Consider the following 22962-nt stretch of genomic DNA (forward strand, 5'->3'; position numbering starts at 1 on the left):
TGCTAGCCTACACACACACCACGTGGGTACACACTATCACTGTTGCTAGCCTACACACAACACCACGTGGGTACACACTGTTACTGTTGCTAGCCTACACACCACGTGGGTACACACTATCACTGTTTCTAGCCTATACACAACACTAACCATCTAACAATGACGGCGCTGAACCGAGACAGCCAACAACTATCTAGCAGCGCAATATCGAGTGAAGACGACAGCGACGATGGCGACGAGACAACAGAGTTCCCACTCCAACAACAGCCACGAGGTCTCTCACAGGGGCCCTTCTTTTACTCTCAGCGTGGGCTCGCTCCACCCGGGCCACGCCCCCTCTCTGGAACCTACTAGCCGTTTCCCGAGGCTCCCCGATGGGCTGCCCTCTGTGACCATTCCCCGAGATGTCCCCCTCTAGTGTCTATCATGGCCTGCTGACTTTAATACTGCCGTACGCCGCAGTTCCCCTTCATCGCCAGCAGCCAGCACTATGCCACTACACAGGTAACCATACGTCAATGGGGGATTACCTGTGCGCAGACAATAACAAGTACTGCTATTTTAGTGCACACAAACCACGGGAGGTACAAGAGCAATGTAGCATGCATAATGTGCATGTATAATGTACGTTGATTACCATGTGAATAACCCAACCGGTAATGGATACCCATTGTCATTTATATGCATTCATTAATCATCACACCTTCGCGCATGAAGGATTCACAAGCAACGTTATCACATCTAACCCTTTAAGGAACGAAACAGGATGATTTCTCCACAAATCTGGCTGTCCACCTGATAACGCTAGTTGTGATTATGGGAGAAACGTCGTACTCAGATTGTAAATGTTGTAACGAATTGGCATGTTCTGTTTACGTAACAACCCTGTGTTGGGTGGCTGTGTCGGGTGGTGGTAGGTTTAACGACACATTTATATTTATGCGATCCAACCCCAAAAAACCTGTATTATGGATTATATTTTTCGCGAAAGCCTACATGTTAAACTTTTTTCCACTCTTAGTCATAAGCGGGAATTGAACTCGAATCGCCGGGTTCCATGGCGCAGTGCACTAGTCACTGCGCTGCCACTCACCACAATGAGAAAGGCCCCCCGTATAACCTTAACAGACTATTGGGACAAGTGCTGTTGGCGAGTACCCATCTCACCACCTGCAGGAAAGCACACACACACACACAACGACAAAATTTAATAATGTATAAAGTCCGAGCAGGCCAGCTGGGCTCAGATGTCAAACGGCTGATTTGGCCCCGCTGAAAGTCCTAGGTTCGAAACTCGGTTTCAACAGCCCATGATTAAAAACCGGCTTCTCAATTCCAGAAAGTTGACGGTTGATGTGAAAAATATTAATCGCGATGTGCTTAGTTTTCACTTAATTTGGCCACATTTCTACTCTGAGAGCGGAAATAAAAAAAAATTCTGGTGACTGCCGTGCAAGAAAAATGTTCTGCAGCGGAAGCATTTGGGAACGTGTGTCCCCCATCATGGTGGGTACAACAAAGGTCACTTGATGAAGTAATTTAGGGGCGGTGCAATGGTGCTTGGTTGTAGTTCGAATTCAGCGGCCACCCTGGTTAACACTGCGGAAGTATTGAGCGTTTAAAAGTAAAACAAGTATAAAAAAGCGCCCTCTGCTTCGCAGTGCACTTCAAAGACCCCGTGACATCATTTGCAAGAGTAAGGCATTGTTTGCTGGGGGTCACGGTCCAAATTTGCAACAATTTTTTTGGATAAATTTACCTGCAAATTAAACCAATTGGAATCTGCTCAACAATCGTCGCTCACCTACTGAGAAACTTAGCAAGACCCTGCGGAAAGAAAGTCATGACGCTCGGCGAGGCTTTCCAGGACATCTGTGAAAAAATAGCTTCATATCTCATCGGATTCCTCCAATCTAAAAAAAAAAATTCTGGGTAATCAAGCGAAAACAATATCAACAAGTAGTTCTGTGCTATATATTCCTGCCGGCCGTTCTTTTACAGATTGGATGATTACACTGGTCAACACACTTTCTCTGGCATAAGGTCTTAATGTAATTTTGGAGTGCTGATTCCAAATCTGGCATCAGTTTTTGTTCATCACATCAGAGTTTTGAGATATCAAATATTGCATTTTCAATAAAAACTGCAGAAGAAAAATATTAAGTAAATGTGGATATCTACATAAAATGATATTATAAACACACTATCCTAAAAATACAGCACCATATTTTAACTCTAAAGCAGTCACTGACTCGCAAAAACTTGCAATCATAAGTGACAGAGTTAATTTCGGGTAAAATCAATGAAAATGGGGTATGCCGATAGCATAAAAATGAGATGTGATAGAGCAAATCTGAGATCAGATTTTGAATTAGTCTTAAACATCTGCAAAAGTCCAGGCCAGAAAAAAAGTTTTTTTTTGTTGACCAGTGTTATGCAACCACCTGCGAACAGCGCTTTTCAACTAAAATTGGTCAAAAAATTGGCCTTGTGGATTAAGAGGAAAATGTTTTGATTTGAACAATGTACATAATGCCGTGTGCTGTTCGGGCCGTTACCATGTGTTGAGAGGTGGACTTTTCTGAGTCTTCGCCGGGTTCACGAAGAATGTGTGCTGCAGATTCTGTGCGCATCAAATGATTTCTCTGCATGCGCTTGCGTATGTGCACTTTGGGGTTATCTGTATCATCTGTATCATTGGGCACATTTCCTAACCATATGGCCGCAAATGCCATTCGTTTTACGAGACAAAGGAAAAGCGAGTTTTTTTTAAGCGCTTATTTTTCTAAATCGTGCAATGGTCAACCTACATCTTCGTGGGCATCGTCAAAGCAGACAAACGTGTCTCTGGAAGTACATTTTTGTCCAACAAGAAGACACAAGCTCAGACCACGGAGCCTGCAGACACCGAATATATTTTTTCCCCGCTCATGTATTGGTATTGGTTTGGAGAGAATGGCTGAAGGCTGCAAAATAAATCCATTGGAGAAATAAAAAAAAACTTTTTTACGAGAATTATGAACAAACGTATCATGTTACATAACTAAAATTATCATGTTGCATAACTAAAATATGCTCTCGTGTTTATTTTATTCCAGTAGTCGAAGCATAGGGTGGTGTGTTTGTGTCTATGTGTCAGCGTGTGTGTGTGTGTTTGTGTGTTAGCGTGTGTGTGTGTGTCAGCGTGTGTGTGTGTGTTTGTGTGTTAGCGTGTGTGTGTGTGTCAGCGTGTGTGTGTGTTTGTGTGTCAGCGTGTGTGTGTGTATGTTTTAGCGTGTGTGTGTGTGTGTCAGCGTGTGTGTGTGTGTTTGTGTGTCAGCGTGTGTGTGTGTCTATGTGTTAGCGTGTGATGTGTGTGTTTGTGTATCAGCGTGTTTGTGTGTTTGTGTGAGCGTGTGTGTGTGTGTGTTTGTGTATCAGCGTGTGTGTGTGTCTATGTGTTAGCGTGCGTGTGTGTGTTTGTGTGTCAGCGTGTGTTTGTTTGTTTCTCAGCGTGTGTGTGTTTGTTTCTCAGCGTGTGTGTCTATGTGTTGGCGTGTGTGTGTGTTTATGTGTTAGCATGCGTGTGTGTGTGTGTGTATCAGCGTGTGTGTGTGTTTGTGTATCAGCGTGTGTGTGTGTTTGTGTATCAGCGTGTGTGTGTGTGTTTGTGTGTCAGAGTGTGTGCGTGTGTGTTTGTGTGTTAGTGTGTGTGTGTCAGCGTGTGTGTGTGTCTATGTGTCAGAGTGTGTGTGTGTGTTTGTGTGTTAGTCTGTGTGTCAGCGTGTGTGTGTGTCTATGTGTCAGCGTGTGTGTGTTTGTGTATCAGCGTGTGTGTGTGTGTTTGTGTATCAGCGTGTGTGTGTGTCAGCGTGTGTGTGTGTATATGTGTCAGAGTGTGTGTGTGTGTGTATCAGCGTGTGTGTGTGTGTGTCAGCGTGTGTGTGTGTATATGTGTCAGAGTGTGTGTGTGTGTATCAGCGTGTGTGTGTTTGTGTATCAGCGTGTGTGTGTGTCAGCGTGTGTGTGTCTATGTGTCAACGTGTGTGTGTGTGTGTATCAGCGTGTGTGTGTGTCAGCGTGTGTGTGTGTATATGTGTCAGAGTGTGTGTGTGTATCAGCGTGTGTGTGTGTGTGTCAGCGTGTGTGTGTGTATATGTGTCAGAGTGTGTGTGTGTGTGTATCAGCGTGTGTGTGTTTGTGTATCAGCGTGTGTGTGTGTCAGCGTGTGTGTGTCTATGTGTCAACGTGTGTGTGTGTGTATCAGCGTGTGTGTGTGTCAGCGTGTGTGTGTTTGTGTCAGCGTGTGTGTGTGTTTGTGTGTTCGCGTGTGTGTGTCAGCGTGTGTGTGTATATGTGTCAGAGTGTGTGTGTGTGTCAGCGTGTGTGTGTGTCAGCGTGTTTGTGTTTATTTGTCAGTGCGTGTGTGTGTGTTTATGTGTCAGCGTGTGTCTATTTATCAGCGTGTGTGTTTGTGTCTATGTGTCAGCGTGTGTGTGTGTATATGTGTCAGCGTGTGTGTGTGTGTATCAGTGTGTGTGTGTGTGTCAGCGTGTGTGTGTGTTTATGTGTCAGCGTGTATGTGTGTATATGTGTCAGCGTGTGTGTGTGTATCAGTGTGTGTGTGTCAGCGTGTGTGTGTGTTTATGTGTCAGCGTGTGTGTGTGTATATGTATCAGCGTGTGTGTGTGTTTGTGTATCAGCGTGTGTGTGTGTGTCAGCGTGTGTGTGTGTTTATGTGTCAGCGTGTGTGTGTGTATATGTATCAGCGTGTGTGTTTATGTGGGCAGCAGTGGTGGAGTGGTTAACGCGATGCCATACAGGTCAACCCGATTTCGATTCCCCCTCACGTCCACCAAAACCAGTGATGAATATCTGAACTCGTCCTGAATGTCCCCTAGTAGACTCAAATCCTTACTTTGTGCAATGTGTAAGCATCAAAGATGATCGGGTGTGGTGCTGGCCACCCAACCCTCGTGTGCTGTACTGGCCGTCATAGGTGCTTATTGACAGCACTTGCCCCAACAGGCTGCTAAGTCTATAGGGGGGATTTGTGCCTTTGTCTGTGCTTTACAAATACATGCCCGGCATCATAAACGATGAATGTTGCATCGCACCAGCGTTCGAGATGATTTATTTTCGGCAATATATGAAGTAAAAAAGAATTAACATTTGGCAGCTTTTGAGCATTGTACATATACATTTTTATTTTTACTACATTAATAGCCAGGAATGTAATCAGCGCGAATTACAGATAGCCGCTGTACATTTTCAAGGGACGGGAATTATAATAATGAAAGCCAGCTTTGTGTTATCTTCGCCGAGAAACATTTTACGTCGGGAAAAGCAGAGGAAATGCTGCTTGGGAGTATTGAAAGGCAAGCAATTGCTGCCAGGTTTAGCCCTGCCCCCCATCCCCCGCGAGGGTCAAAAATGTGGCGGCCAGACCCCGAAGCATCAAGGGGTGCCTTGTGCGCTCAGCGACACCACGCGACGTGGTCGTCGTCGCCGCACGTGGCGCTCAGGTTTGGCCTCGAAAACCCAGCGAGTTTTTTAAAATAATAATTATTGTCACTAGGGGTTGTTTGGGGACGTATGCGCCGCCCCATCACAATGATTCACAGCCTTTGGCGAAGAAAGTCACGAACGAAATTTGCACACGAACGACGCGTTCACGCAAAGCACCCGATGCTCCGGTTGGAAGTTTTGAAATGAAACATCTTTGAATTGTCATATTCTTAGGTTTTTTTCGGTAAAGTCACGTAGGCAAAACATTTTAATTAATAAAAGTAAAATAAAATAAGAATCAATAAAAAAATATTTTTATTTTACTTTTATTAATTTTAATTTTATTTTTTTACCTACGTGACTTTACCGAAAAAACCTAAGAATATGAATCCTTGCAGTCACGACAGCTTCAAATCTAGAATTTGAATTGTCAGTTTAACACGTAGGCTTTCGCGACCAATTTTATTCATAATCAACGTTTTTGGGGTTAGATCGCGTTATTATTTATAAATGTGTCGTAACCCTCCACCACACGACATGGCCAATCAGCAAAAAAAGTGTCACGTTGACAAAAGACAAAATAGTTCACTGCTTTAGCCCACCGGTGTGTTGAAGCGTGAAACCACAACATTTACAATGTTTAAGTAGTACGACGTTTCGCTGGTAATTGCATCCAGCATCATCGGGCGATTCGCCAGCATGGTGAGGCTCTGCTCTTGCTCCCGGTCTTTAATTGTATGATGTTTTGAATTAGATAATTGTATTTCTTCATTAAAAGCTTGTATCATTTTACATCTGCAAGACTTCATTGAAAAGGACATTTCGTGTGAATTTTCTCTCTTCGTTAAGGAGATGCCCTCGCTGAGGGTTCGTTTTGATGCGGACTTTCACCGGTTTGGGATTGCAGGATCGAGATAAGGCGACACAGAGCTGCTGGCCGTGCGAGAAGACCGCCGTCTGCAGATCGATCCCAACGTAATCGAACGTCTGTCCCTGCGCCTCCGTCGTTCATGCAGGGGGCGCGTAGGTTTACAGCGCCCCCTGCATGAAAACGACGAAAAGTGCAGCGTTCATCACAGATAAAGTTGTGCGCTTATGTAAGATTATTATTACTTCACACAGTTGCTGAGCACAGGTCCAGAATGTCCAGCCAAGGGGGGCGCAGCAACAAACAGCAAACAACTAGACAAGGGTTAACGCGTCCTTTCGTTTTCTTGGCTCGAGCAAGGCTATCAGAGTTTGGGAGTAGCGACGATGACGGGGAGCGAGGGAGTGATTGAATACGAGGGGTGAAGCGGACATGGTAAGGCAGGGGAGGGAGGGAGTGAGGGAGGGGATGGAGGGAGGGAGGGGATGGAGGGAGGGGATGGAGGGAGGGGATGGAGGGAGGGGATGGAGATCAGGCAGAGGAGGGGGGGGGGGAGCAGGAATGCAAGCGGACGACCGGCAGATAAACGAGATAAATGAGACGAGACATCTGCGGAGGCAAACATTTAATGGGCATTAGGCAAGCATGTGACCCAGCAGCATCAACGCTCACTAAATCACGCAGCTCTTCAAAGCAACGGAGCGTACAGATGCTCGCGGTGTCCCGGCTTAAAGGCACGTTCGTTTCTCGTTTCGACCCCCTTCACACCGATGACGCCAAAGTGCAACTTTGCAAACATTTCGAATTTTCTCGAGTTTTCGCCGCATCGGCAGTCAAGGAATGGGCCCCGGGGCAGGTGGGGACGAAGTAGCAACGGAGCAGCCGAAAAAAGAAATTCCACCCAAATAAAACATAGCGATGGAATTTTGGACACGCTGGCAAATGGTCTTGTCAGATTAGGCATCTGGAAACGAGTTGCATAACAACATCCAATGCACTGCGCTTCTTAAGTAATATTACTTAAGGAGACCCGGCAATTCTGGTGATCTTGTTTTGTTCCTGCTGCTTTTGTGCTCACGCAGAACCACGGATTTCGCTGGTAAAATATCCGGGGAAATGGCTAAACGGGATCATGCATGCATACAATGAACCTTGCTTAAACAAATGACGTGACAGCTATTGTACAATACGAAGCCCACAGCTCTCCGATGTGTTCTCTGGTTGAACCGATCATTGTTCGGTACGATCACCGACATTTAGCGGCACACTCTGGGAGCTCTACGTGGAGCGAAACGTCGGACATGGTCCATAACAAACCTGAACAACACGCGGTGAGAGCCTGAACAACACGCGGTGAAGACCTGAACAAGAGCCTGAACAACATGGGGGGGATCTTTACGGCGCTACGGTGAACAGCCACAGCCGAAGTAATCGCAACATCACTGCCATTGGGAGCCAATAACTTTAGACGCGAGTCAGAATAACCACCACCACCACCCCCATCGTAACACTAAGAGGGGCAACTTCTGAACAACCTGCAGAGCAATTGGGACAGCCCCGTGCGGAGATCGATTGCCGGGCTTGGTTCAAAGAATCAAACCGCGGGGGTCTGTTTCTCGATGGACACAGGCGTGCGTTACGACACCCATTGTAGGGCTAACCCTCATCCTCATCCTCCCTCCTCCACACTCCCCCACTCCCCCTTCCTCCTCCTCCTCTAAAGTCCAGGGATGGGGAACATTTTTTCTGCCAAGGGCCATTTGGATATTTATAACATCATTCGCGGGCCACGCAAAATTATCAACTTAAAAATCAGCCCGTTATATTTGGTCAAACTTTTAATGAACTCGCCCCTAATGCGATGGCTGGAACTGCTTCTCTTTGGCGAGGCGTGTGATGTTAGCTGCTGGTGTTGATGATGTTGCTGCTACTCGCAACTGCTTTTCCAGGTTTGCTCCGAGATTTATTGAATTTAGAGTCCCGCCTGCGGTTGCCTTGGCAGGGCCACAGACCAAATGATTTCGCGGGGCCTCGTACGGCACGCGGGCCGGACATTCCCCAACTCCTGCAGTCTAAACTCACTGCGCGTGACGCTGCAGTTCGCGTGGTGAAGCCGGTGGACCCATCGTGTCGACTAATACCTCTCGCCAATGACAACGGCGTTTGTTTAACACGCTCGGCTCGGCTCATGAGACCCACAATGTCGAAAATGGTGGTCGACACTGATTGCTTAGGGGCCGTCCATGAATGACGTCACGCACCTAGGGGTGGGGGGGGGTGTCAGATATTTGTGACGATGTGTGACGAAGGGGGGGGGGTGAGAAATGTGACGTCACGTCAAAATGCGCAACTTTAAATAAATATAGACAACACGTTCTACTTAATTAAATAGACTTTTAAATAAGTGTTTTCTCCTACAACATCAGAGTGCCGCGCCAGATTAACTACGCACTACAATGACAATAGTTTAAAGCGATTTGAAGCATGTTTTATTTGTTTTGGGGGGGGCAGAGCTTTATGACGTCATATTTTTTGGGGGGGGTCTGACTTTTTGTGACGCCGTGTGACGAGGGGGGGGGGTAAAAAATCGTCCAAAATCGCGTGACGTCATTTATGGACGGCCCCTTAAACAAACGCTGCTGGATCGTATTTGTTCTGGGAAAGAAGTCATTCGGCCCATGGACTTAAGCGTATTTAATGTACACATGCATGTGTTTATTTAGGGACGATAAAAATGAGTAGTGATGAAACGTGCCATTACTTTTTCCTTGCGTTGAACTGTTACAAAATCACACTGACAACGTTCAACAGATTTTAATGTTGACATATGTATAGGTAAAGATCATAAAGATGTTCCGCCCTGCGGTTAACGTGCTCATGCAGCTGCTGACGGATGGCCTCCAGAGTCTAGAGATCCCCTTGAGGGGATAGTTGGTCTACTCTTCCATGCAGGCCAGACGTCTTAGGAAGATATGGGGTGGGGGGGGGTTACCCACACTTTACCCCACCACACGTCACATGCCGATCGACTTAACCGTGGTGAACCCAATGTATACTCGAAAAAAATTAACCCGTAAAAACAAAGTTTTTCACTATAAATCCTTTATATGCGTGACGGCTAGAGTCCTCTCGTCCTCTGGCTTGAGATGGCTGCCACCTATGGGTCAGATGATTGCCTGCCACCATTAAGAAATTGGTAATTAAATGTAATTTTTTTTTTTCCTAAAAAGTGTAAAGTTATGGAAAAAAATTTTCAGGAAAATAAATTGTCACGCACAACGAGTCTGTGTGCAAAATGTCAGCTCGATTGGATCACGGGAAGTGGGTTAAAAAACGACCGAAAGATGTGCACGGTCGTAAGCACGCAAGAAAGCAAGCAAGTGAACTTAATATAAAGGATTTAATAAAGATGTGTTTTGGATGAGGCCGTATGACACAGCCAGCTTGTAAGGCAAGATTTTTATTTTTTCAAATGTTCTTGCTGTGGATTTCACACCTGATGATGATTGCTTGTGTTGCAGTCGAAACGTCGTGAGAATTGGTATTGTTTTATATTTACATTATTTTATTATTTCCCTTCTACGTGACTTTACCGAAAGAACCAAGAATATGAATCCCTGCAGTCACGAAAGCTTTAAATCAAAATACAACTATGATTGCCTACGCAATAAGTAAGACAGAGGAATGCTGCCTGTGCAAGGAGGATTCTGTTACATTTTAGAACAGCGCCTCTTCTCCTCGGATGAGTTTCAATCGCGACGATAACCGCGGCGCTGACACCACCCAGCAAAGTGATTTCTTTAGAACTGCTTCTTGTTGTGTTTAGTTTGTCGTAGCCCCCGCCCACCCGCACCTCCGATTGACACTGTCGGCCACCTACGGTGCGAAACAATTTCAACGTACACACGCGCACGTGCGGCAAAACAAAAAAACACGGGAACTTTGGCAGCCAACGTTGAGCCCAACGCCGGCTCCATCGGCTGCGAGCGCACGCCAGCATCGGCCCAACGTCGCACGTTGACCGGGGAACGGCAACCGCGAATCGTCCGGCAATGTGAGGCTGTGGCATTGCGCGAGAAGGCGGAGACCGTCCGCATGCCATCGCCGCCACCGTCGCTGCTGCAAACCCACAGCTGTCAACCCCTTATCGGTGCCCTACCTTATCACAGACAAAATTCAGATATTATTGGTAACCCCGTGGCCCTTATAATTCTCAACGTTCATCCTAAAAAGTGCCATCACAAGGGAGAACACAAACAAATACTTATGCTACGTGTTGTTGTCCGCATTGAAACGGCTGTACACCGTATGGACCTGAAAACTCAATTTCCGTGTTCAAGAATACGGGGTGAACCGTGGAAACCCCACGCGGCAGGGACAAGCCACGACACCCACCATTTGGGAAACACCAAAAACACTTCGGGGTGCAGTTTGATGAATGCCTCGCGTGGGACTCCAGATGGCTCGAGACGTGTCAGCGATGGGGTTATGTGGCGGCAGCGGGGGGGGGGGTAGCGGGTGAGGGGGGGCTATGCGGGCGTGGGGTGGTGGTCACAGAAGGTGTGGGGGCGGGGTGGTACTTTTGTACGTATAACAGTCAAGTTCATCCGTAATCCAGGTCCCATGATGTAGCTACTCACCCCGAGCTCTCATTACTCTGACGATGCGTTGTCTTTGAACTGTGCGCCTTTTGGCGTCATCTTGTCGAACACCGTATGAGACTAGGCTCTAAAGAAAACTGTCTCTGGTGTGGAACAATCAGTTTCAAGGACAATGCATAAATTATCAGAGTTGTGTTTTTTGTTTGCATTTGACTGCAAGTATTGTGCTTAATGTAAACATGATTCCTTGCAAAAGGTGCCAGTTTTGTTGCCAGAAAAAAGGGGAAAACCCCCTATTAGTATAATCCAGGTTTTGTTTTTATCCCTCTATTTAAGGAACGAAACAGGAGCATTTCCCCACAAATCTTGGCTGTCTGCCTGATGATGCAGGTTGTAATTACTGGCGAAACGTCGTACTCAGATTGTAAATGTTGTGGGTTTGCTTTCCAACACACAACCGGTGTTGTTGTACTAGTAAAGAATTCGCCACGTTCTGTTTACGGGACACACCCTCACTAATTGGCCGTGTCGGGTGGTGGCGGGTTTAACGACACATTTATAATTTTCGATTTAAAGCTTTCGTGACTGCAGGGATTCAACTTCTTCGTTCTTTCGGTAAAGTCATGTAGAAGGGAAGTAGTAAAATAATAAAAACAAAACATAATAAAATTATTCTCACGACGTTTCGGCCACAACGCAAGCAGCCGTCCTCAGGTTAAGAATGAAACAAGCTTGGTGGTGTGCGTTGCGTATGTCCGTATGTGCGTACGTATGTAGATCTTCTTTCGCACCGTACGTAGCCAAGCGTGCTCATCGAAGGTGCAAAAAGCGACGAAAGTAACTTCTGGTTCAGTGAATGAGATCGATTGTGGCGTCACAATTATTTCGTGACGCTGCTGCTGCTGTTGCTGCGCTGGTGGTGGTGGTGGTGCACAAGCACAAATAACAAAGCACACACTCAGCACGTCAATAACACGGTGTGGCCTTAAAGGGGAAATATACATATATACATGCTCGGCGACGTTTTGGGTAATGGCCCAATTGGTATGTGGAGTTCAGTCTCCCAACTATTATTCACTTCACAAATGTAGAATGACGCAAACACTCCGCTCAGAGCCGTCAACAGGAGGGTTACGGTGAATCTGGGGTGACCGCCCTGGGCCCCGCGCTTTGGGGGGGGGGAGGGCGTGCTCCACGGTGTCGGATGTAACACTTGACGGTGTTAGGGGGGGCCCACACGGTGTGTGATTTTTCCTCGGGCACCGTACCCCCTACCCCCCTATCCCCCCCCCCCGCTATGGACAGCCCTGGCTACGGTGGTCACCACCCAGAACAGGGATCAGCATCCAAAATAACAAGAAGATAAAAACATTTTAAGTGGTGGGGAGGGGGGGGGAATTCTTCTTCCTTCTGCCCGATTCTGTACCGACGAGAAACGATTTGAGAGAGGACACGAACAAAAAAAGATACGACGGGAAAGATCATGCCTATGCACGGATTCCGTTTCTACAAGGTGCAAAAGCATGCGCGCTCGCACACACGCGCGCCTGATTCGATTCACCAAGTGTCAGCGTTAACCGCGGTCAATTGCACGCTCCGAGTACGAACGATATCCTTCCCTTTTCTCTTATTATTTGGTTCTTTCGGTTAAGTCACGTCTAAAGATAAAATAATGAATTAAATTAAATAATAGAATACGACGTTTCGATTGCAACACAAGCAATCATCATCAGGTATAATGAAATAGCGACATAAAATCTAACCAGAAAACTATAGACAGACATATTAGCAGACAGATATTACCAAGATACATAGCGAGAGCAACACAGGTAACAGAGAGGGGTGATCGTCTCTGTGTGGTGGCCTTAAATAGACAGAGGGGGGGGGGGGGGGGCGGAGGCAGAGAGAGGGAGGGGGGTTAGAGAAAAAATTAGCATATCAATTGGTGCTGCAAGAACGATTACACGGCAAGCAAGCCTGAAAATCAGGAGAAAGACACACTAAAATTAAATAATCAACGATTTTTGGGTTTAGATCGCGTTATTTATAAATGTGTCGTAACCCTCCACCACCCGACACGGCCAATCAGTAAAAAAAAAAGTGTCACGTTGACAAAAGACAAATAGTTCACTGCTTTAGCCCACCGGTGTGTTGAAGCGTGAAACCACAACATTTACAATTTGAGTACGACGTTTCGCTGGTAATTGCATCCAGCATCATCGGGCAATTCGCCAGAATGGTGAATTCAGAATGGTGAATTCACCATTCTGGCGAATTGCCCGATGATGCTGGATGCAATTACCAGCGAAACGTCGTACTCAAATTGTAAATGTTGTGGTTTCACGCTTCAACACACCGGTGGGCTAAAGCAGTGAACTATTTGTCTTTTGTCAACGTGACACTTTTTTTTTTACTGATTGGCCGTGTCGGGTGGTGGAGGGTTACGACACATTTATAAATAACGCGATCTAAACCCAAAAATCGTTGATTATGAACAATATTGGTCGCGAAAGCCTACGTGTTAAACTAAAATTAAATAACCTAGTAAAATATCGAAATGTAATGTAATACAACACAGAGGGTCGGTCAACACACAATTAACGCATAGCCTGGTTGATTACGTATTTCAAAGATTGCTAAGTTAGAATTTGAGTGTGAACATTCTAAAGAGGACACAGGCAGAGAAAACAAGTCGCCAGAGAGAGAGAAAAAAGATAAGCTTAAAACTTCCCCGTAGAAGTGGTTCAATCTTAATTTTAGAACTTTCGTGACTGCAGGAATTATTATTTGGTTCTTTCGGTTAAGTCACGTCTAAAGATAAAATAATAAATTAAATTAAATAATAGAATACGACGTTTCGATTGCAACACAAGCAATCATCATCAGGTATGATGAAATAGCGACATAAAATCTAACCAGAAAACTATAGACAGACATATTAGCAGACAGATATTACCATATTATTTATTTGCCTCGCCGCCCCCCCCCCATCCACCCCCTTAGGGAATTCTGTCTGTTACAGCCTCCGCAAATAAAAATGTGCCGTTAAACATCAGAGCAGCGTCGCTCGCGTTCGCTGGCGGAACAGAAAGAAGAAAAAACATACCCCGAGCACCTCTGATCTCCGTTTATTGACGACAACCACTGCACTGAACAACACTCTCGAGTATCTGGGTGAGAGGAGGGGGGGGGGTGAAGGAAATTGCAGGAGCAAGGCATCGCACAGAGGCGGCCGTCCTGCTTTATGAAGATCGGTAGATGCCCTTTGGCGCGGCAGGAGAGCGACACTGGGACGTTGAGAGATCCCCCTGCGCACCGTTCTCCGGCACATTCCCCGAACGTATTGGCCGCCCTAGGTCGGCGGGGTCAAACTTTTAAGTGGGAGGCTCGGTGGGGGGGGGGGGTCACGTGCACACGAACTTCCTTTGAACTACAAGGACCGTCGCCGAGACCCCCCCCCACCCCCCACATTTATTTTTTACGTCGGTCCGTACACATCTGGAGAACGTTTTGCAAGTTCAAGAAAGGGGAAAAAAACACCCAAATTGAGGTCGAGCGTGCCCAAACCTTCGGCTCCATATGTCCATCGCATCATTCGCGTCCCCGCAAACAGCAGCGGCAGTGGCGGTGGCTATGGAGTTGGTAGCGAGCGGACAAGAACGATTCTTATTTTGTTTTTTTTGGAAGCGGTTTTTTTCGCACTTGACTGCCGAAGGTGGGAACGGTAGCGCAGTAATAACCCCCCCCCCCCCAATCGGGGCACCAGTGAATCTGTTTGGTGCTCAGTAAATGCCCAGCAGCAGCAGTCGCTTTGTTTCGTTCAATTTCTGTCAGCGTCCGGCTACTATTGAGGCTGGAACGTTCGCGCAAAGAGGTGGTGGTGTGTTCAAAAAGCATGCCCAGTATGACTTTGTACCCACCCTTCCACCTCCCCCCCCACCACCTTCAACCCGCCCTCGTGTGCTTGATGTTTACAATCTGCACCAGGTACTCATTTAAGGCTGAGTCGATCTAGGGGAATGCGCAGGTTTTCAGGTTCACAACAAATCAAGTGAAACATATGCCTGCAATGTCTCCCAGATTCAGTGGGTGCAAGATCTGGATGCGAGAACCTTCCAAAGGCTGCTACGATGCACGAGAGGGTGTTATGGCAAGCAAGACGCCCGACCGTCTATGTTTCCCCCAGTGTCAATGTCCAACACGCCGCACCAGGCGCTCAATTGAAGGCTCAGTCGACCTACGGGAGGCCCAGGGCCAATTCTAGCATCATTTGTCGCTGACGTGATCCCTGGTCTGGAATCGAACCCGGGGGAGTGTTTGTAGCGCATTGCACGAGCAATGACACCGTCACAGCGTTTGTGCCAAGGCCTAAGGTGCCCTTTCGAGGCCACGTGAACTGTCGAAGGCCTGCCGGCAAGGAGCTCACGGAGAAAAACAGCAGGTGTTACGAGTTAAGGACAACAGTTAAAACATAAATATGCTTACACGTGCATGCATGCACACACAAAGAGCGGCAGGGGCAAAGGTGCCCTTTGGCTATTAAATGCTGAACGATTGAGATCGCTTCTGAGCTGGGGGAATGAATGATTGTTTGGATGGATACATCCTGCCCGAGGAACGCATGCGCCCACCGTTGGAAATGCCTTCTTGAAAAAGAGCCGCAAATGATTGGGAACTCATCTTCTTGGTTCTTTCGGTAAAGTCACGTAGAATGGAAATAATACACACGTGCACATGCTACACACGTACACATGCTACACACGTACACATGCTACGCACGTACCCACGTGCACACGTACACACGTGCACACGCACACACACGTGCACACGCTACACACGCAACACACGTATAAACGCTACATACGTACAAAGCAGTAAGACTCGTGAACGCAAGCAGATGCGTTTTGTGTTGTGTGTCTCCGTGAACACAACTCATGGCAATTAATCAGACAGTTTTATGTAACCCGCGTTTATTGAGAGATAAAAATTCCCACGGCCAACACTGCGGGGGCTGGGAAAACAAGAAACCTCGTTGGCCTGTCGTGATCCTGAGCCACGGATAGCAACCTCCGTCAGGTTTTAGTTGGCCCGGCTGACACGGGACGCAGACACATGAATGGGAAAGCGAGCTCAACATCAACATGTGTACACACAGACAAATACCCACCCCCCTATCATCCCCTCGGTGGCTTTCAACAGACACTTGGGGGCAATCGCTTTGAGTGAGCACGGTGACACGTGACTTGATAGGTGGCGTGGCCTGCACCACGCCCGGCCGCCTTCGTCTCCCCAGTGCTGATGCGTAGACGGGTGCTTGTTGACGTCTGAGTCGACCTAGAGGAGGCGCAGGATCGTTTCAGATGTTGGCTGTGGTGTGGACTCGACATTCAAATTGCTGGGTTCGAAGCGCAGTGCGACAACCACTCTGCCACCGCTCCCCATGCACACGCACACACACAAGAGACTAAGACAAAGATCCCCCGTAGAGCCTCTACAGGCTGTTGGGGCAAGTGCTGTTAGCGAGCACCTATGATTGCCGCCACTGCACACGAGGGGGTGAGTGGCCAGTACCACGCCCGGCCGCCTTTGTCTCCCCAGTGCTGATATTTACACACCCCAACAGGTACTGATTTTTCTTCCGTCGTGTGGCTGATGACGATGCAGGGCAACGACTACAATTTCACATTCAGGTGGAGGAGTGCATCATCGCTGTGATGGTGTCTCCTTCGTATGTGTGGATCGGGGCATTGCGTCGTGATATCGTTGCACGGTCGCTTCTGGATGACCACAGTCGCACACCGCTCCTGGAACGCGTTTTTTTTAAATTTTCTTTTGTGCATCCGGTATCCTGCATCTGCCATGGTTTGTGCGGATGCCATTTAGGTTGTAGCATGTGTTTCGTGGAATATCAAATCCCAGGGGATCTTCTGCGTTGGGTTCTTTCAATAGGTGTTCGTCTTTGAGTTCTTTTGAAGTCCATTCAGCTCTCTAAGCGTCGTGGGAGTCGAATTCCCATCGTTCAAGGCGAAGGGCACGGGTCCAAAAGGGGCTTGTGTGACTTCAAGCGATGACGGGGGCTGTTACTGAGGTCCTGGGTGACCGTTTTCCTCGATTCGCAGGACCAGATGATCATTTACAAAGACAACGATCCGGCCTATAAGCTGAACAGACTGTTGGAGCAAGTGCTGTTAGCGAGCACCTATTAAGACCCGTCACAGCTACACGCGAGGCCAATGTAGCCAATAGCATTCCGGACCGCCTTTGTTCCACCCCCCCACCCACCCCACCCCCAGATTTTTACTCGCCGCAGCAGGCACTCATTCAAGTTTCAAGTTATAGATTTTGGATTCAGGCAATGTCTCTCTTGCGTAAAGACGTCGCCGAGTCTCCGATGGCCACACCACGGCAGCCCGTCCTGCGAGACGCCGCGACTTTCCGTTGACACCGCACAGAGCCCCCCCCCCCCCCCGCGAGCGAAGTGGTGAGTGGTGGCTACTGAGAGTCTGTATCGCCGCCAGTTGTGTCTACGTGCACGCGTGCTCAGGTCTAGCCCCCCCCCCCTCCCCCCCCCCCCCCCCAGGGTCGGCTACAGCAATAACAAGAGGATAAAAAAAAATGCTAAACAAATAGACGAGACGTATTTCTGTGTTGTTACCCGGATTTAAACGGCTGCATACGCCGTATGGACCTGAAAAACTCAATTTCCCCGTGCAAGAATACGGGGTGAACCGTATGGGTTGACAGATTTGCATTTTGTTTCGAATTCGATGTAAAAAAAAAACATCAACTCATTTGTTCAAGAGCCGCAATGCGACGCGGTGAATGCGAGACGGTGGCGATTCACAACAAATAACGCAACGAAGCGGTCTTTAAAGAGCCGCATGGCCTCTCCAGGTTCCACAGGTTGCTAACCCCCTGATCTTGACCAAGGTAGCCTAATTAGCACGCTTGTGCTGCCACGCTCCTACGTCTGTGGGGGGGGGGGGGTGCAGCAACGCTGCTAGCGCAACATCTGTGAACGGAAACTTTGGAGAGGCCACTTGTAGTTCCGTGCCACTGGACGTCCACCGCGAACATCTTGAGTCAGCGGTGCAGCAGTCGATTGCCAAGGTCAGCTCAAAACGACCGACTCCCTTACACTCCCCCTCCCCCGTCCGATAATCGATGACGACGCAGACAAGTCGATTGTCAGCCTGAAGTCACACGTCCTTAGCATGCGTGCGTGCGCGTGCGTGCGCGTGCGTGCGCGTGCGTGCGCGTGCGTGCGCGTGCGTGCGCGTGCGTGCGCGTGCGCGTGCGCGTGTGCGCGTGCGTGCGTGCGCGTGCGTGCGTGCGCATGCACAGCTTGATGCTAACGGCGCATCGCCCCGCGAATCCTGGAACATCCCGATCGCAATGAACGAGTCGTAACTCTGCTTGAAACGCAAGTTAGCTTTCGCGACACCAACATTATTCAGATCGCGTAAGTATACAATTCTGTAACAAAAATTAAATCACTCCGGCGATGCTGGTTGATATGATTGCCAGCAAAACGTCGCAGTTCTAAATGTTGTGGTTTTACTCTGGGCTAAAGTAGTAATTCATTGGCGCGTTTGGTCACGTGACAAACCTTGCCGGCTGTGTCGGGTGGTGGAAGGTCACGACACATTTATACTTACGCGATCTAACCCAATAACACCATGATTACACTGGTCAACACACTTTTTCTGGCATAAGGTATTCCAACGGTTTTAAGGTAATTTTGGGGTGCTGATTCCAAATCTGGCATCAGTTTTTGTCTATCACATCAGGTTTTTGAGATATCAAATATTGCATTTTCAATAAATACTGTAGAAGACAAATATTAAATAAATGTGGATATCTACTTAAAATTATATTATAAACACACTATCCTAAAAATACAGCACCGTATGTTAACACTAAAGCAGTCACTGACTCGCAACAATTTGCAATCATAAGTGATAGAGTTAATTTCGGGTAAAATCAATGAAAATGGGGTATGCCTATAGCATAAAAATGAGATGTGATAGAGCAAATCTGAGATCAGATATGGAATCAGCACCCTGAAATTAGTCTAAAACAGCTGCAAAAGTCCAGGCCAGAACATTTTTTTTTGTTGTTGACCAGTGTTATTACGGGTTACAGCTCTGTCTGTAGCGAACGAGATGTTCATTGCGCGCCGTCTGGAGACAAATTAGAGTAATTATCGATACAAAACCGTGGCAGCTAGACAGCACAAAGGGGGCTAGCGTTACCAAGGTAACGTAACACATTCGTCAATGTAGACTTTAAATAATTAAAAAGCATAGAAGTGGCGACGTTTTTGGGCAATTTCCCTTCTTCGCAGGACGTCAGAAAGGCCAGCGAGTTTTACGTTAATTAAAATATTTACCGTGAAGAAGGTCTATTGGCCGAAACGTCACTTATTGCACGCGTTCTCTTCTTAAGGCCTCGGCGTTATTATCGACGACCGTGTTGAGTTGCGTCGTTATTGTTGTTGTACCGCTTGCGAACGAAAAAAGCATCACCGAACACAGGCGGATTTCGCTTAGCCGTGACCCAGTAGAACGCCCCAGGCCCCGCGCTTTGGGGGGCCCCCCGCGTTTCGACGTCAGAGCCGTCGGGGGAGGGGGGGGGGGTCACTATTTTATTTTTTATCTTACGAGGTAACGTCCACATATCTATGTCGCTTTTTTTGTAGAAGCAACCTGGCGATGACAAATGACAGCTAAACGAAGTGGCTTATCGTCATTGTGGACATTTGTAGCAGCCAAATACCCTGGGCGCGTGACGTTCATTGTATATGTGGAGGGGGAATACCGGAGGAGCCGGAGAAAAATCCACGCGAACCACGGGGAGAGAGACACGAAAACTCCCAATGTACAGCACGCGTCAGGGTCTGGGCTCGAACCCACGGCCTCCTGTACACCAGGCGAGGTAGTTAACATCTCGCCACCAAGGGCCCTCGATCACCCCTATATATGGCCTTGGCGCTCTTTGTCCTGGATGTATCAAACAAAATCACGAAAGAAATTAAGAAATAAAAATAAATCGACAAGCAACGCATTCGAGAAATCGCGGCGCTGGTCAAGGTCACCTCCCCGTGCCCCATGATTCGCTCAGCCAATGAGAGCGATGCACGCTCTCAATTAAGAAAATGTTTTCGATTCGTTTAGCCAGGTTAGAAGTCACAGGGCCAGGATAGAGTCTCAGAAATATTGACCGAGGACATCACTGATGCACTCGTGCACTCGTCGTTGATTGTGAAAATTCGGTCAAAGTTCCTATGACCACTGTTTCATTGCTTTTATGGCTTTATTTTGGTGATTTTCGAAAAAGTTTTTTGGTTTGGCCATGTTTGTTTGTTGTAGTACAGAGTTAGACTGATGGCCTTAATCTAAGTTGTCTTGTGGTTGTTGTTGTTGTTGTTTGACTTGCATCCCACTGAGATTTTTGCACACAGTGTTGGTGTACGGTGCTTTTTCTGAAATATTTTGCTGTCTTTTCTTGGATTTTCTGTTTGCACATAGTCACTTTAAGATGTTTTCTTGTTCATGTTTTTGTTTTCTGTTTGTTGCGGTTGCACCCGATTCAAGAGCCGAATGGCTCACAGGGCTATACCTAATAAATGAACTTGAACTTGAGTACAATATAATAGTGATGTTATTATAAATTATTATTTTTATTTATTAAATCATTTTTACATCTGTATTATGAGCGCTACCCCAATGAAGCCCTCGTATATTTTTCATATGAAAGAAATGACGCTGTCCGGAACGCATCCCCATGTATACGACGGTATAACAACCCCTTTTAGCGCTGATTCAATTCGCGCTCACTTCTCCAGGAACGCATCTTGAGCGCTAAGCGAGGTCTGCCTGTAATTTGTTTTTGTGACCATAAGATCAGCCCTCCCATCATGCCTTGCATGCCAGGTGACATCACTTAACAAGTTAAACAATAACATGTCATGGAATTCAAGGTCACGGACGGCATGCAATTGGCTTAAAATTGCATTGACTTTAAACGTCTTTGCAGAGGCTGCTTTGGCTTTGATGTGAAAGCAAAAATCCCTTCGGGGTCAATGCCAATGATAGCACGTCGCGATCACTTCAACCCAACGCACCTTGGAGCTCTTCCCAGTTTGACGCTTGAATGCCAAGGTCAACTCTTAGGGTCATCACTACCAACACCACCACCACCACCACCATCTGGCTTTCCGTCTTCCCCCATGATAGCTGACCTACGGATGTCGACTGATTAACCTTTTCCCCGTTCCGAGACGTCTGCAAGATGCAGGGTGGGGTGTCCCGTTCACCGCTGAATCTCGGTTCAGCGTTCATTTGATGTAGAGAGCCGTAGCACCGCTGTTTTTAAAGACATTGTTCTGTACTCTTGTGTACAGACAGGCCTGGGGCGTTATATGCAAAACAAACAAGCGGTTCCTGAAGAACTGCATTCGCGGTCATCTTGCCTTGAGGCACCGTCGCTAACAAACGAAGTCTGTTACTCAATCGCTACGGCGTGGCGAGCTGTTACTATGGCAAATTGAAAAGTGGCCATCAGAAAACACTTTTAAAATGTGACGTCTCATCAGGCCCCATAGTGTACAGCACAGTCTTTAAACTCTATCTCTCTGGCCGTTCTATTTATGAAAAAGGGCCATAACCTGAAACGTTGGCGTATTATACATGGTTCCTTTTAAGGCCACACAAGTGCGTTGACGTATTTTTTGTGTAATTTGTGTTTTTCTACCACTCCGCTACCAGCAGCAGCACCACCAAATGATTCATGGATGAGTTGAGCAAATGTGCCGAATCAAACTTGATGAAATGTGAGAATTTGTGATTCTACTGCGCCTGATGTCCCAATCAATGATGAACGCGGTCCACAGTTTCTCTATCTCACTGCTGCCCGTTGGTCGGGCACATTTTGGCTCAACACGACGACACAAGACAAGATGACCACATCGCAATGCTTTAGGAACAGCTGGTTTTGCATCAGATCAGAGAGAGATTCACACACACCCACGAGCAGCAGCGCATGTACACACTCTATTGCTGTATTAGGGGCTGTCCATAAATGACGTCACGCACCTAGGGGGGGGGGGTCAGACATTTGTGACGATGTGTGACAAGGGGGGGGGGGGTGATAAATGTGACGTCACATCAAAATGCGCAACTTTAAATAAATATAGAATTGTTATAACAACACTAATTGTTATAACAACACTCCTACAACATCAGAGTGCAGCGCCACATTAAATACGCACTACAATGACAATAGTTTAAAGCGATTTGAAGCGTGTTTTATTTTGAAAATGGTAATATGTCTTTGGAGGGGGAGGGGCAGAGCTTTGTGACGTCATATTTGAGGGGGGGGGGGGTCTGACTTTTTGTGACGCCGTGTGACGAGGGAGGGGGGTAAAAAATCGTCAAAAATCGCGCAACGTCATTTATTGACAAACCCTGAGTGAGTAAGAGTCACTCAGTCCGCTGCTAGATGAAGACCTCCTCCCTGCGTCTCCGTGTCAATTTAATGGACCTCGCTTGACCATACTTCACCAGAGCAGGTTAGTGACGGGAGACCGCTGATACAAATTCACAAATGCCAGTCGCCATCGATGTTAGCCAGAGCCAGGAGTCACACTTGGGTCGCCGGATTCTAAGCCCAGTGCGCAAACCACAGTGCCACCAATCCAGCGCAAAAAAATACCTGATCTACAAATGTAAATATCTGTGTTATAAACGGTGGTGAGATGACCTGGAAAAATTAAAATAAAATAGTTTATATAAAATTAAATAGTTTATTTTATTTTTTAAATAGTTATTTTGTTTTTAACTTATGTATGCAGGGTAGCTACACCGAGTCATATGACTGTTGTTTTAGGAGGGTCCTGGCTAAAAAAACATCTTTAAGAACATATTTAGTGTTTATAAAAAATTTGCGCAATCCGAAACACGTGGAAAAAAACACACGCGCGCGAGGGGAGAACACACTATCCCC

Source organism: Lampetra planeri, chromosome 47 (genome assembly GCF_965212315.1).
Source record: "Lampetra planeri chromosome 47, kcLamPlan1.2.h2, whole genome shotgun sequence".
In the NCBI taxonomy this organism is placed as follows: Eukaryota; Metazoa; Chordata; class Hyperoartia; order Petromyzontiformes; family Petromyzontidae; genus Lampetra; species Lampetra planeri.